The sequence below is a fragment of the Gossypium hirsutum genome, chromosome D03, assembly GCF_007990345.1.
Source record: "Gossypium hirsutum isolate 1008001.06 chromosome D03, Gossypium_hirsutum_v2.1, whole genome shotgun sequence".
NCBI classification, from domain to species: domain Eukaryota; kingdom Viridiplantae; phylum Streptophyta; class Magnoliopsida; order Malvales; family Malvaceae; genus Gossypium; species Gossypium hirsutum.
Genome location: NC_053439.1, coordinates 14,471,701 through 14,481,887, shown reverse-complemented (window position 1 = coordinate 14,481,887; position 10,187 = coordinate 14,471,701).

Here is a 10,187-nt window from a genome sequence, read left to right as displayed (position 1 = left end):
GATAAATCACCAAAGTTATAAGTGAATTAATAATAAGTGCATGAAATGACAATGGAAAGCTCTAAGAGCCCTTGAAAAGTGATAATGGTAACAAAAAGTAATAAGGGATTGTTAAAGTGAAATGTGTTCCTAAATGTGGCCTTTTAAAGTGATTGTATAAATTCTTAAATATTTTCTTGGCTTATGAAGTCAATTTCCCTTGTAAACATAGTGAAATAGGCAAGGTTCAATTAGCATACCACTACGGATTAGTGTGTGTGTGCATTGTGTTAGAAAAAAATTTTATGCTTTGTTTATAATGAGGACCCTAGTTTTTGGTGCAATGACTGGATTGCACTTTTAGTGCAATAAGTGTATGGTGTTCAGTTGAAATCTTGAGTATTTGAGTCTTATTTTGCTAGCGCTTGCTAAGGGCTAAGTGTTTATATTAATAATAATTAGACTTATAAATTGCAATGTGTGTCAAATGAACATTGATAGTGGCATAACTTAAAGAAAAAGTGATGTTACTAATAAGTGAAATTGGTGAAATAAAAACTTAACATTGAAGTGCCCTATAATTAACAAGTGAAATGAAATTAAATGAAAAGTTTATAAAGTTCTGTAGTAAGAGCAAATCGATTGAGAGACTAATATGTTGTCTATCAAGTCCAATTAGGGGGATATTTTGTCTTGGGCATCGGAGCAGATGACTCCTAGAAGATAGAGTCATAGATGTGACAAATTGGACTAACAGTACATTGGACTAGACCTAAGAAGAATAGATTCTGAATCCATTTATGAATTTATTCACTTGTGACATTCATAGTGTGGCATACCTAAGTCCTGAGTGGATGACAGACTATGTACTTGTGACTCGTACACTTTGATGTAAGTAAAAGTCTGAGTTCAAATAGATAAGAAACCGAAAGCCGGTGTGATGGGTGTATGACTTTTGTAGTATGTAGTGTCATTTACAATGGTGGAATTCATAGCCCAAAACATGGGTAATGAAATTCTCTCTTGGCATTACATGGTTGATGAAAAGTAAACATGGTCATGGGTCTTTCGTCTTTGTGATGAATGACTTAATTACTATTCTATAGTAATTGACTTTTTATGAAGAAAGATATAATGGTTACTATGAGATAAAATAGAACTATATTAAGAGAACGGATATTATCCCAAAGAGACCAATGATATCCTATAAGGGTAACACACTTATAACAAGGTTATTGGACGAGCACTGAGTAGTTGCTTTTGTAATGGTATGTTGTTGGGGAGCAATCACGATACTATAGTGGAATGACTTTGTGACTAAATGAGTTTATAATTAATAGGCGAAAAGTCAAAACTTAATTATAAATCATTTGAGCCCTAATTACATATTTTCGATTGGTCCCTCGCTAGCTCGTTGAAATTGGAAATGAATTGTGAGTTTGAATAGAAATGAACAGAACGAATAGGAAAAGAGAAATGAAAAAAATTCAGGATTGATTATGATTTTTTTCCGAAATGGAAAAAATGGAATCATTTGGAAATGAATGTAGGTTTCCAAAAATAGAAATGATCCATTTGCAATTTTATATGGATTACTTAAAAATGATCGAATGATGAGTTTATGTTTTTGAGCTCTTTTGAAGCCTGAGAATGAAAATAAATCATTCAGTCACAATGAACATGTTGAGTTATGAAATACTAGACATATTTTCTCGAAATTTTACCAAAGGTAAAATCGTCAAAAATTTCATCGAGGGTAAAATTGTCAAAATTTTACCAGGGTAAAATAGAGATGAAAAAATTGTTTAATATAAAATATTAAAGTTTATTTTGAGAAATAGAAAAAAACTAATAGAGTTGGATCACATTGCAAAGTACTGGGTCAAAAGGCCTAAGAAGTACTCGTAATTAGACCTGATGTGAGAGAGGCCCAAACCCCTCATATAACATGAAATGAGAGACAAAGCTAGTAGGAATATTAGGGTGAGCCATCCACCCCACTCCTACTCTAAGTAGGATGTTTTTCTATTTTAAATAAATCATTATAACTCAAAAAGGGTTCTACATTCTCTTCTTATAAATAGATGGCACCAGTAAAGCTATTAACGCAACTTGAAGAGATTGTTTAACCTCCCTGACCCGGCTTAGATGTTATAACTGTATCATGAAGGCTACATTGACCACCGGAATGACTAAGTAAACTCGCTAATCTTTTAAAAACCCTAATCCGACTAATTTTAGGAAAATCATTGTTCTTGTCGTTTCAAGTTAGATTAAAACATTGGTTTTCAAGTCATCTGTCCTTAGGATTCATTTTATTGTCGATGGTGATATTTTAGAAAACCTTGGGTATTTTTTTCCTTCAGAAATCATTTGCGAAGTTTAGGAAAACCAATTGAGTTGACGTTTTGTTATTCAAAAACTGAATCTTTGTAATGCAACAAAAATCGATGAATTATGACGATTTTTCTTAAGCCAGATAACATGCAATTATCGATTATTAAGTTTCAAAAACCCATGCATGCATAAATCCCTAAATATGAAATTACCAAGCCACAGTCCAAATAAAAATTATTACAATCCAAAACCAAAGGAAAACTCCAATTAAATAATAAACTTAAAAATAGTCTGATGTTCGAGTTGATGCTTCGAATGCCAAGTCTGATCCTAGTTAAGAGGGTTACTTGAAAAGTTTAAAACTATTGGGGTAAGGTTATGAAAGCTCAATATGAGTCAACAATAAACCATCATGCAATCAATTATAATAGTTAACAATCAATAACAACATTTCAGTATCGAACATGGCATAATCAATCAATGTATGAGCATGTCATATGTAAGATGTGTTGGGAAATGTGCCCATATTGTAGTAAACATGTAACTGTTTTCTATTTATTTGAACGACGAATAAATAAATAAAGTTAATTTCACCTTTCACTATTATGTCTTTTGTATTTTCTATCTTTTATATTTTGCATGCATAGCGAAATTGTGACAAAAAAATATTAGCTCATTAATTGTCTAAAGTTCAAACTGAAGATAAGTTGCATTGTAAAGAATGTTTACATTGTAAGAAAGACAACTTACTTCAGTAGATAATCTAAATGATCCCGTAATCCCGTAAAAACATCAAAGTGAGCATTTGATTCAAATACTGAAAAGGATTATTATGTCATCTACAATTCTAATTGAGGAGATGGCTAGTCTTGGCAATCGAAGTAGTTGACTCCACGAGTAGAGGCATAGATATTTTCATTGGTAGAATGATACATTGGACTAGACCCAAGATGAATTAATTTTGAATCTGTTTGTAAATTAATTCACTTGTGACGTTCATGGTGTGATTTACCTAAATCCTGAGTTAGTCACTAACCATGCGCATGCAACTCATGTGCTTTGATATAATTTGAGGCTTATGCTCTAAAGATGATCGAGTCCATCGGTATGTTGGGTACGTGACTTGTTTATGACATGGCTTTACTAACAGCAGTGGAATTCATAGCTCAATTAAAGAGTTAATGATATCCTCTCATTGGCATGTGTGGATTGATAAATATGGAATGTGACCATGAGTTGCTCGTTCTCGAACAAGCAACTCATCACAGTCATTTGTTGATAGTGATCATATTAATCATTAAGAAGACACAATGGTGACAATGAGATAAAATAGGATTGTATTGAGTGAACGGATTTAACTCAAATGAATTAAGGATATCATATGAGGGTAACACACACATGACGAGGTCATTGGATAAAGTAATTGGATGAATTGCTTTCGTAAAGGGTATACAATAAGGAGTTTTCAATCATGGTACTTCTTGTGGACTGACTCCATGATTAAATAATTGAGAATTATTGGAACGATACTTCTGGATATAATTGCAATCGCAAGAGCCTAATTGTATATGTTTGATTAGTCCCTCTACTAGCTCAACAAAAGCTCGATTGGACTGCATTTGAATCAAAAGAAAATTCTACGACTTTGGAAATAATTTAATTGAGTAGATTTATTCGATATGGAATTAAATTAGGTGGTCATAAGAATTGTTCAACTAGAGAATTTAATTAAAGAATTTTCTTGAAAAATTCATTTAGAAAATCTAAGTGATTTAAAAAAAATTAAGTTTGATCAAGTAAAATTAAATTAATCACATCAATTAAACTTAATATGATATTTTTGGAAGTTAATTTTCAAGTCATACAATTGGCTCAATGGGTAATTGAATTTGAAAATTGGACATGAGATCGTAAATTGGGTCTGAGAGCCCAAAACTGATACTACGATCCAAAAATTGGTCAAACCGGGCCCGGTATGTGAAACCAGGCTAAAAGTCCAACCGGTGGCTAGATCGGACGACCCGACCGAATTGGCAGTAGTCGAACTGGCTCAGCATGCCGTAAGGGTGTCACACCTGCACCACCGGACACGGAGGTGTTGATGGCTGTGATGGCAGCGCCCCGGTGGCCGACGGCGGTTGGTCATCGGTGGTTGAGTAATGGAAGAGTTACACCCCTACTGGGATTCTACCAAAGAATTTGATTTCAGATTAATTATTCCAAAAATAATTTTATTTTAATAGTTTAAATTTTAATTTAATTTAATTTAATACTTATTTTAATAGTATTTTATTAATTTAATATTGAATTGATTATCTTAATATTAAATATTTATTTTTTAGATAAAAATTCTATTGTTTTAATAAGATTTAATATTAAATTAATATAAAATATTCTACAAATTTAATATTGAAGTGATTAAATTTAATCATAGTTGAACTCTCCAAACTCTCCCTATATAAAGAGAGCCTTGGGTCATTATTTACATACACTTGAATTTAAGATAAAGTTGTAGAGAGAAAATTCTCTAAAGAGATTATTTGAGAAAATTTCTAGAGATATTTTTCTGATTTACAACTTGACCTAGAAGTTTAGAGAAATTGCAAAATTACCCCACTAGTAATTTTTGTGAAAAAATTTCTAATTCGAAGCGAGCCCACACTCGACAGACGTGAGCTTGAGGATAGCGGAGAAGACTACTCGGTCGAAGCGCTCATCCTAGACGAATAAAAAAGGTACAATTTTGATTAAGTGTTTATTACTTTAGATATCACAACCAAGATCTTGTTTTGAAAATTTTTTTACAACTTTGGTTTTTCCCTAAATTTATTTTCCGTTATGTTTTCAAACTCGTTTTTCCAACAAGATGCACCACGAGTTTCCCAGAACCCGTCTACTGAAATCCAAACAGTGGAGCAAAATCTCGGTGTGGATAAACCATCAATATCAGTAATGCAATTAAACTGTCAGTAACGAAGCGGAAAAGATTCTAGTAATGCGGACAAGCCACTAATATCAGTAATGCAGATAAACTGTTAATAACAATGCAAACAAGTTGCTAGTAACATGATTGAATCGCCCAATCTCCTCGGTACTCTAAGTGCAGTATACTGACTCAATATGCATACTTTAAATGTCGTCGGTACTCCACGAAACTCCTCTGTCAACCACAAATACCCACCCATGCAAATGCAATATGTCATACAATCAATGAACAGATCATGCTTAACATTACAATTTCAGTATTATAACATGCTTAACATGCATTTCATTAAACATAATTATGTATGCTTTGCATACTTTTCATTTAACAGTAACAGTGGCATGCATACATGCTTTCCATACAGTCATTTTCACATATGGTATGTAATTTAAATACATACAAGCTCAATGTCATTAATGGCATATTACATGCATATCAATTAGTGTTTAAAAATTCAGCATGCTATACATGCATACAGTACATACATTTTCATTAGGACTTAGAAATCAGAGATTTGACACCAATGTATGGTCAACCAATTACAGCACAAAGTCATACATCACATACAGCTCATACACAATTCATTCGGTTCCAATATTGCCTTTAACAATCGATCTATCTATTTAAACACGTACCTCACTCAGCACCTCATCTACTAGCACCTAAGCCATTCAACCATGTCAAAACCAGTAAGTAAATTTACCATTTAAACACGTATTAGGTTTTTAGACTAATTTAGCAAAAGGAAATATCAACACCTTAATTCGCAAGTGCACAACACTAATCCGTAAAGTTCGTGCTTCCACACTTAAGCCTTAGATGTTCCTAAATCAAAATTAGAGCACTTAACATATTAAATTACAGTTAAAACCAACCTTGAAACACCCTTTCAGGTTTTGGCCAAACCAGTGCTACACTAACAATTTCTTAGATCATTTCGACAAGGTAACTTACATTGATTTGATGCCAAACGAGGGTGCAAATGAAATTCGACTTCACTGCTGATCAGAGACATCAAAATCAGTTTCTAAGTTGGAAATAACACACAAAAATAAATAATTAAAATTTAACCTAAAGTCTTGAGCATTCGGCCAAAACAGTAACCATTAACGAAATCAAATGGCATAAAATCTTGCATAAATCCGCACTTACACTATCCAATAACCAGATCTGAGATGTCGAATGAACGTGTTTGGATACCCTATTTATTTGGAACATTAAGGGATATTTTAAATAGAGAAAAAACAAAGAACACATTGTTGTAAGGGGTGACAAATGAAGAGAAAACAGCAGCCCAAACCATTGGTGTTCTAAGGGCGGAAACACCACAAACAACGATAGAAAAAGAGGCTGACTTAGGCAGCACAAAGAGAGATCTTAGGGCAGTAGAGGGGATGGTTTTTAGGGCTAGAAATAATAGTAAAGTGGCTGTGAAAACAATAGCAAAATTGACAAGCAAAGGAAAAGAAAAGAGAAGGAAAACTGAAACTAATTGGTACCACGAAAAGTGGAGGAGAGAGGCGGCTGGATAGCAAAGGGAGGCTGATTTAGGGATTAAAAATGACAATAATGCGGCTAGAAAAAAGGCAGAAAAATAATAGGCAAAGAGGTGGCACAACAATGGTGAATTTCACTGTGTTTGGAATGGCACAAGGGGAAAAAGAAAAAAATTAGAAAAATGGGAGAGGGAGATGAAAGGGACATCAAAAGCAGAGGAAGAACAGAGGAGAGATAGAAAAAACGATAGAAATAACATATATACCTAGGGTTTAGCTAGGTTGGGCGACATAAAACTAGGGGAGTGGGAACAAAAATAGCAAAATTAATTTATTTGCTCGGGAAGGGATTCAAACTCGAGTGTCTAAGCTAATTACACGATCCAGTAGTTCATTCTTGAAATAATTTTACGAACTTTAAACTAAAAATTTGGGATGGTACAAATTGTTACTCTACTGAAAAATAGAGAAAATTTATTCTCAATGTAATGCCTAAATTTTGCCCGGCCATTAATAAATAAAAATAATAAGAGTCTAGTATTCTACAAGCCTACATGAAGCAAATAAAACGGCCCAGAATACATGACCCAATTTAAAACAAGGATCCAAATTACAGTTGGCCTATATGGCCCAGACCCAAAACCAAATAGAGGCCCAAATTAACCCCAAAGGACAATCAGAAATCCTAGGGTTTCAACAATGTCGCAGCCAAGCCTCGCCCTCCAAATCTCTACGCGATCTTCACCTGCGCAGCAAGAAATAGTAAAAAAGGAAATGAAATCAAAGACTCGAAAATCAAATAAAAAGAGATTTTGTTGCTTCTTGATATCGTTTGATTTGGCTATAAAAAGCCATAAATATACTGTAACAAGGATCGAAAAAAATCAATAAAAAAGGGAGCAAATATTTTCACAGCAAAAAACATAGAATACCAAATAGAAGAAAAATCAATCAAATCGAAGGTTGATATTCTATTTCAAACTCATGCTTTTGTCTCTTTTAGATTTCTTTGTATTTGTTCATGCGTGTTATGATAAATGAAATAAAATAAAATAAAAGGCAAAAAAGGGATCGAAAACACCTGGGGTTAGGACGTGCGCCGTCGTCGGAGGCCTCCTTCGTTCATCAAGGCCACGAAAACCCTTTAGGGTTCTCTTCCGGTTGCAATCGAAAGGACAGAGGCCGAAAGGCCATTTCTTTTGTGTTTTAAAAAATACCCCAATCGGGTTTTATTATTTTTTAAAAAAAAGTATACCTGGGGATGCCTTCAATCTGCGCGAAAAGAGCCAATAAGCCTTTTTGAGATGAGACTCCGGCCACCTTCCACGGTGGGATCGCCACAGAGGAGTGGTGGCGTGGAAGCTAGGGTCAAAACCCTAGCAGAGGAATCAATATTTTTTTATTTTTTTATTCTTCTCCTGCTGCAAATGATTTTTTTGGAGAAAACTTGGTTTAAATAGTGGTACTAAACGGTACTGTTTTAGGAGCGGTTATAAATGTTAAAAACGGCGTCGTTTTGGGTAATCCGACCCGAATTCGACTGGGCCTAGGATCCGCGCGTTTTTAAACGGAGGGGTAAATTGCGCTTTTAGCCCCTCCGCCTTTTAATATATTTCCAATTAAGTTTTTTTTCTATTTTTTAGATTTACCCTTTTATTTATTTCAATTTCAGTTTGGTCCAATTTACAACGGTGCCGTTGTAGAGGAGAAGGGATAATTTCCTTTCCAGCCCCTCTGCATTCTTTGCGTGTTCAATATGGTCCTCCAATCTTCAATTATTTGCGGATTTGCCCCAGATTTTTGTCTACAGTTCAATTTAGTCCATTTTTTTTATTTTCTTTATTTTTAAATTAATTGATAATGTAATTATTTTATATATATGTAATTATTTTATCTATATATGCATATATATTTCTATTTTTTAATGAATATTTTTCTATATTTTTTTAAATGAATATTTTTATATTTATACGTATATATTTATGTTGTTAAAATGATTAAATATTTACTTATTTTTTATTTTATTTTATTATTATTTTATATATATACGTCTAATTATGTATTTTTCTGTATTTTCATAAATACATTATAGATTTTGCTATATATAAATTTTATAATTCTAGATTTTATATGTAAATCCATGTGCATGTTTTTTTTTTAAATTCAATGTATATATTATGTACCTTTTATTCTTTATTTTTTACTTAGTTCTTTCATTTGTTTATTAATTTGTGTTTTCATTTATATTATTTTACTCGGTTATTTGATACTTAGCATGTCATTGTTTTTTTATGTATATTAGTTTCATTTATTTATTTGTATACATTATTTCTATGCCATTGTTATATTTATTATTGATGTATTTATTATTGTGGCATATATATATTATAATATTACATCATCTTTTTACTTGATTTTAAAAATAGAACTTTTCAAAATAGGGATAATACTCGTATTTAGGATTTTCAAGAAAATTGAGCCCTAACGTATTGGGTTCCGATTTTCTTCGTAAAATCTAACAATCGAAGATTGCTCTTTAATCAAACAAAATAAAATTTGTCATCGGGAATTCAATATGTTTTGTCCTAACGTATTGGATGTGACACGTTGATTTCTCGAGACAAAGATTTTTTTTTTAAATAAAGAAAATATTGAATGTTTGGGATTTTAAGAAATTGTGCCTAACGTATTGGGCTGTGATTTCTTCATAAATTTTAAACAATTAGATATTTTCTTAAATTTTATTACACGAGTTTTTTTTTTGGACTAACTCATCTTAAAGAGAATAAAATGTTGTGCCCTAACACATTGGGTGTGATATTTTTCTTTTTTTTTTTCAAAATGAGAAAGTCTTAATAAATAATTTAATTTAATTAAGGGTCGCATTTTTTTAACTCTCGACTTTAAGACATTAATTAATCAATTTGGTACCAATTTTTGGGCGTTACGAGGGTGCTAATCCTTCCTCGTACGTAACTGACTCCCGAATCCGTTTTTCTGAAACTTGTAGACCAAAGTCGTTTTTTAGGTGATCCAATCACACCTTAATAAAAGATTGGTGGCGACTCCCAATTTTTGTTTTTTTAAAGTCGACACCTACAAATTTTTGTATTGTTTCTAAAAATAAAAAATGGTTTTGACACTCAACTATCAAATGTATTTTTCTAGAATAACAATTCTACCGATTTTTATTAAGAAAGGAGAATTTCTATTTTCACCCTAAATAAAAGAGAGAAAACTTTTTCTAGTTTTATGTTTCGATTTAATTGGTTCGAACCCACACACGAAGAAATTCGTCGTACGAGAATAGTGAAAAAGCTTATTTGGTTGAAAGCTGGGAACAACGAACATTTACTAAGCCAAAAACACAAGTAAGAATTCGATTAGGGTTT